This window comes from Xenopus tropicalis, chromosome 2 (assembly GCF_000004195.4).
Source record: "Xenopus tropicalis strain Nigerian chromosome 2, UCB_Xtro_10.0, whole genome shotgun sequence".
Lineage (NCBI taxonomy): Eukaryota > Metazoa > Chordata > Amphibia > Anura > Pipidae > Xenopus > Xenopus tropicalis.
This window is the reverse complement of record NC_030678.2, coordinates 34868823-34875825: the sequence shown is the minus strand read 5'-3', so window position 1 is coordinate 34875825 and position 7003 is coordinate 34868823.

Below are 7003 nucleotides of genomic sequence, written 5' to 3'. Positions count from 1 at the left end.
CCCTCTGTCAAACATTGCTGTGACAAAGCAAGTTCGCCTTATTGCTGAAAAGGCCTTGATCCAGTCTGGATAAAGGACAGTTCCCCTAGACCTTTGTCCAACATCTCTGGTTCCACTAATCCATTCTTGGTTAGTAGTAATGCCACCAGAAATTGTCAGCAGCTAAGGAACAATCCAAATGACTGGAGAGTCTAGTCAAGCTCTTGAGGAATCATCAGCAGAGCTGAGCCGATTAGCATTGCAATGCCAAGGCAATGCTACTCAACCCAGTGACAGCCCATCTCTCCATTTGGACACCTTCCTGCTTCTACTCTCAGATCGCCTAGCCCTCCCACTTGCACTCTCAAATCACCCTTCTCACACTTGCAAATTGCCTGGCCATTGCTTTGTTGTTTCGCTTGTTCCATAATGGGCAACTGCTTCCACCTTGACTGTCATACACCCATTTAACTTATTAATCCTCCTTGTCTGTGCTGCCCTTTAATATTTCCTGATCCTCAGAAAAAAAGACTGCTGCTAGTGTAAACCAGAGAGAAGCGGTGTTTGGCACTCATTGAGGAAGAGGGAATGAAGCACCCAAAAAGATATGAGAGGGACACGAGAGGGAAGATGCCTTGCATAGCTCATACACAAAATTAGGCCTAGAGTTCCAACCCAGACTGATGAGCGAACTGCTAAGTTAACTGAAGACAAAGAAGTGACCCAAATACCTCCATGCCTCCATGCACCATCCTTATATGGACCATACCTGTTGCTGTGCTTACAGTATATTTGAAAGGAAGGGGTTTTTCTTGGTTCATCTCTTACTATGACAACAGCAGGGTAACCTTTTGATACAATGAACCCACTAGTGTAAACCATGCGTGGCTAATAGATATAAAGGTATGCAGCATATAAACAATACCCTGGAACAGTAAACTGACAATATTGGGCAATACAACTCTCCCTTGCTCAAACAGGGGCTTATTGAGGGCAGACTGGAAGTGGTATGTAGACACTTCTCTAACTTATGGTCCCCATATATGGGCCAATTCTAGCTGCCGATATTGGTCCCTTAGACCGATTCGGCAGCTAATCGTCCCGTGTATGGGCACTACCGACGGGACTGCCCGACCGATATCTGGCAGGTTTAAAAATCTAGTCGGATCGGGGACCGCATCGGCTTGTTGATGCGGTCCCCGAACCTACTTTGCCTATACCCGTCGTTATAATTAGATCGTTTGGCCCCAGGGCCCGTAGGTGGGGGATATCGGGAGAAGATCCGCTTGCTTGACATCGCCAAGCGAGCGGATCTTAAGGTGTATGGGGACCTTTAGGCATCATTGCAAGCCAGAGAGGGAAAGGAGAGTCCTGTACTGCCTGCCCAGGGCTGGAATTAGGGGTAGGAAAGAGGCACCAGCACCAAAATATCATGGGTGCAAGCGCTCCCTTGCTGGGTGCTAAGGAACCCACAGTCTTATCATCATTTCGTAATAAAGCACCATCAAGCTGCACAGTGTTTTACAACACAGCAAAAGAGACAAAAATAAGCAGACAAAAGTCAGAATCCAGGGTCTTTGTGTAAGAACATACAATTTAAAAGTTTTTGAAAACCTGGCGTAAACCTATTGCCTGATGTTCCCAACTGCTATTGTTCTATTGATGTCCAGTCTGCAGTCCGATCTATCCTGCAAATGAAAGGATAATATTTTCAAAATTGCAGTTCGGTCTTACAAGTGTTTGACAGTTATTTATATATCTGCATGTGCTTTTCTTTTTTCTCTTTAAAATCTGCCATCTTGATACAATTTACTTCAAATACAAATCTTTCAAGTCTTCTTTAACATCGTCCAGAAAAGTATAATGATTCCCCATACATGATCTGAAAAATAAGGAGCTTTATGTTAGAAATTTTTGGCACAATGTAATGCACTAGTGTCACCTAATGGATAACATTGGAAATTGCTTTCTCGTTTAAATAAAGCTTAATGGGTAGCTATCCAAACTGAGGAGCTGTAAAATGAAAACACAAATTGAATTGCTTTTTTTTTTAAATAACAACCACAAAGGTAGGTATCAGAGAAAGGCCTTAGAAGCTGTATTGTGTGCTAATACTGTATACTACTCTAGGGTTTATGCCTCCGGCTTGTGTTTATTAAGGAGTCTCCCAGCTTGCTCATCATACATGTGACATAGGTATTTCTTGTGTTAACTGTTTTTGAATGGTAGGTACCCTTTAAGCAAGCTCATCTTGGCCAGCCTTTCCTTATAACTTAGATTTCTATACCCATTATTAGCTTAGTTGCTTTTTTTTGGACTGTTTAATTGATATCACTTTTAGGCACTGGAGACCAAAACTGTATTGCTTTTTGTAGATAAGGCCTTACCAGTACTATGATGGGAAATTTCTATTGGAAAAAGAAAGCAGTAGTGGCAGGATGTGATGTTACTAAGACCCACAGCAAAATCTTTTTTGGTTGTCTCTCCCTTGATAGACAAGAGAGTTACAGAGGTCGACCAGGTGAGGCACCTGTATTTATAGACCCACCCATCTCTGACATCACAAGGTACATGTGACTCTTCAGGATGCATCTTCGCAAAGTGGAATCGATTACACGGAGGGTGTTGTACAACTACACCTCCCACTATAATGTGTATGTGAAAAGTGCAGTGATTAAGCAGGTAGACACCAGGAGCTCTTGCAAGCAAAAATAACTGTTTATTTATCCAAGACAAATGATGGAAATGCAGGGCAAATCAAAACTCACTCTTGAGGAGGTATAACAGGATTTCAGCAATACAACTGATGTTAATGCAGATTAAGTAGTAGAAGTATGGTGTCCACCGGTTCATCCCTCTCATATAGAGTATGGGCAGGGTAAAGACGACCAACAGAGTGACAAGGGGGTAAGTCCACCGGTTTATCCCTCTCTTGTAGAGTATGGGCAGGGTTAAGACTGACCTAGTCCCTGGCACTTCAGTGTCCCTAATCTAAGGCGAGTAAGCCTGTAGGAGACTACTCCTTGACTCTCCTCTCCTGGGTGGAGCAAGAAAGCTTCTCTTTCTAAATACAAACTGTCTGACTCACTTCAGTTCTCTGATATTATTTAACTTGTTCTTACTTTACCTCGTTCACGGGGCCCCTGCTCCCCAACTTCACTAAGGGTACTTGTCCTCTTAGGGCCTAACCTTCTGGGCCTTGTGGATACCAGGCTTCCTTGAGAAATCCACATAGTTCAGATGCTTCAGGCCAAGAAGAAAGAACCACTCCTGTCCGAACACTATATTAAAGGAACAGTAACACCAAAAAATGAAAGTGTATAAAAATAATTATGATATTATGTACTGTTGCCCTGTGCTGGTACAGCTGGTGTGTTTGCCTCAGTAGTTTATATAAACAAAGCTGCTGTGTAGCCATGGGGGCAGCCATTCAAAGGAGAAAAGGCACAGGCACGTAGCAGATAACAGATAAAGCCCCATTATATTCTACAGAGCTTATCTGTCATCTGCTATGTAACCTGCGCCTTTTCTCCTTTTTTCCAGGTTGAATGGCTGCCCCCATGGCTACACAGCAGCTTATTTATATTAGCTATAGTACTGTTACTTTAGCAAATACACAACTTTACCTGTGCAGGGTAACAGTACATTATATTTTAAATACTTTAATACACTTTCATTTTTGGCATTACTGTTCCTTTAAAGTGTGGTAGGGTGTGGTCTAGCCTTGGGCCGATAACAAGGTATCTGTTAATACCAAATAGATACATTGATCCTTGCCTAGTGATAAGGAGAAAGGAAAGGTAGGGTTTAAAGCCATAGGGGCTCATTAACCCTGTGGGTCCCTACACTAGTCTATAGAGCTCTATAGAGGGAAAATTAGTTAGGAGAGGTTACAGTTCACTCACTCACATCTCATTGGATGACTGAATAACCTGTCATGTCTTTATGAAAGAACACAGGACTCTCAAAATATAGCCCTGAAGGTGGCCTAACTACTGCTGGTTGCCAGCCTGGCTGGCTGCATTCAATAGATAAATAAGAACAATAGCAAGAAGGCAGACACCGCAAGGTCTCAAACCCTGCAGTATTATAAAATCCTCTTTCATATAGAGGTAGCTTACATTTGATCTCTAATAACCAGTGGTGTAAATTCAGCAACATTCAGAGGCCTGGTCCCCCCTGTGGTTGTGTGGTGTGCTCCCCTTATAACTATGCCACTGCTAATAACCCTTATGTCTACGGAACATGCAAAAATTGCTATAACATTTTAAGGAGTTAATATAGGTAGATTGTGATTGGCTACAATAGGGAGCACTGTATGTTGCTTCTAGTCCACTATAGGGGTCAACAATAAGTGACCCACAGGAAGCTTTCCGCATTCTGTATCCTCATATTTATTAGAAGCTACAGTATATGTGCCACAGGCCTAAACTAAACCATTAAATATATGGATTATGGAAATAGATGTCTTCTGATTTCAGAATATTACAACACAGGCAACACATTCCTAATCTAATCTATACCTGGCATCAAGACAGGGAACATGAGGACAGCATTGTGTGATTATACAAACTTCCTTATAGCTTTAGGGTAATTTTAGATCATCATGATTTCTGTGTTTTGGCCTCCTACCTTCAATTATGCCTGTAAAGAGGAAAAAATCTTCAGAACACTGTGTTGTGTTTTTAACTGCTGCTAACAAGAGATAAGAGCCTGATAACGGCACTTGTTTGCAATTGTCTACTGCTGGCAAAAACACAGTGGAATTGCTCAGTGCAGAACTGCCCATTGGACAGCAAACTGTAGATGTAACCAAGCCCTCCTCCTTAAAGGAACATTAACACTAAAAAATGAAAGAGCTTTAAAGTAATAAAAATATAATGCACTGTTGCCCTGCACTGGTAAAACTGGTGTGTTTGCTACAGTAACACTACTATAATTTATATAATAAGCTGCTGTGTAGCCACAGGGGCAGCCATTCAAGCTGGAAAAAAGGAGAAAAGGCACAGGTTACATAGCAGATAACAGATAAGTTCTGTAGAATACAATAGTGTTTTATCTGTTATCTGCTAATGTGCCTGTGCCTTTTCTCCTTTGAATGGCTGCCCCCATGGCTACATAGCAGCTTATTTATATAAATTATAGTAGACTTTCTGAAGTAAACACACAACTTTTACCAGTGCAGGGCAACAGCACATTATATTTTAGTTACTTTTATACACTTTCATTTTTTGGTGTTATTGTTCCTTTAAAGGAGACATATTGGGTAAATGAAAAAAATATGTAGGCAATTATGAAAAATATATGGCGCTGGTTTCACTTTGGGCTAAAAATTAAAACTGTCTGTAAAGAGGCACCCTCATCAACCCCATCGATTCGGCGCATTGTTTGGGGGTGATCTTTGACTCCAGTCTCTCCTTTTCTAACCACTTTAATACCACTGTCAAAACCTGTCACTTTTTCTTACGCAATATTGCCAAAATTCGTCCCTTTCTTTCTACTGCAACAGCTAGGCTGCTCATGCATGCTCTCATCCTGTCACGGCTGGACTACTGCAACCTGCTATTAACCGGCCTCCCTAACTCCCATGTTTACCCCCTACAGTCTATATTAAACACTGCTGCCAGAATTCTCCTCCTCTCATCCAGGAGAGTTCAGGCCCTTCCCCTGCTAAAGTCCTTATTGTGGCTTCCTATCAAACAAAGAATTTCTTACAAACTTCTTCTCCTAACCTTCAAAGCCCTCCATTCCTCTGCTCCTCACTACATCTCGTCCCTTGTGTCTCCGTATGTTCCCGGCCGACTCCTTCGTTCCTCGCAGAGCAATCGTTTGGTTGTGCCCCCCACTACTACTGCGGTTTCCCGCCTTAAACCTTTCTGCCTGGCTGCCCCCTACATTTGGAATGCCCTCCCCGATTTCCTCCGGAGAGAATCCTCCCCCAGTCTTTTTAAAACTAAGGTTAAAGACTACCTTTTGGAGCACTCGCCCAGCACCTAATCTGGGAACTGGCACTTATGTTGTAGTGTCACCCACTGTGACCTACAGCACTTATATTTGCCTATTTGTGTCTGTTAGTTACCCTCCCATATAGATTGTAAGCTCTACAGGGCAGGGACCTCCTTCCTCTTGTGTCCTCGACTCTTAACTTATTGCTGCTGTATTTATCTGTATTTATTATTATACTTTGTATTTATCTATTATCTTATTAACCCCCTGTTTGTATTAATGTATTCTACTGTACAGCGCTGCGTACATAAGTAGCGCTTTATAAATAAAGATATACATACATACATACATACAAAAAGGGCCCTTTATTGGAGCTCCCTATAGATCCTCTCAGGTCCCTGTCTGTGTTTAACTTGAGGGGTGGGCGTGTCCTAACAGTCCCTGCCAGAAGCACAGTAGGAGGGGGAGAGCCAATCACAACCCTGCAGTCACACAAGCAAAGACAGGCTTCAGTTCCCTATTAAGTCAGCCTAGCGGTGTGCTGAGTGCTGCCGGCCCCCCTGCACAGCCTGGGAAAGGAGGCAGCAGGAAGTGGCACAGATGGGCGGGACTAGTGGGGTTTTTGAAGAAATTTGTTAATAAATCAGACCCAAACACTATGTTTTAAAACACATTCCTTCTATATTTAGATGAGTACATTTCATTGGCACAATAATGTTTTTCACACAATATGCCCCCTTTAATGGGGCCCTTACTGCATATAATCACTGCACGTAGAGAAAAATGTGAGTGTATTATTTTAGGAGGGTGAAGGGGCTAACATCACATATTAAAACAGCCAACAGACAACCAGGCCTGGATTTGTGGCATGCCGCCACCGCGCTGCAGAGAAATTTTTTACATTTTTCTCCCATACAGAGCAATGGGGCCCTTTTGCGCATGCGTGCACGGGGGGATGTTGGGGGGCGCAGAAATCCAGTACAAATCTAGCACTGGAGACAACTGACTCAAATAATCTTTGGGGTGATGGAGAACCCTCATGATTTTTCCAAGGGTATGGTAGCCTCTATTATATGGA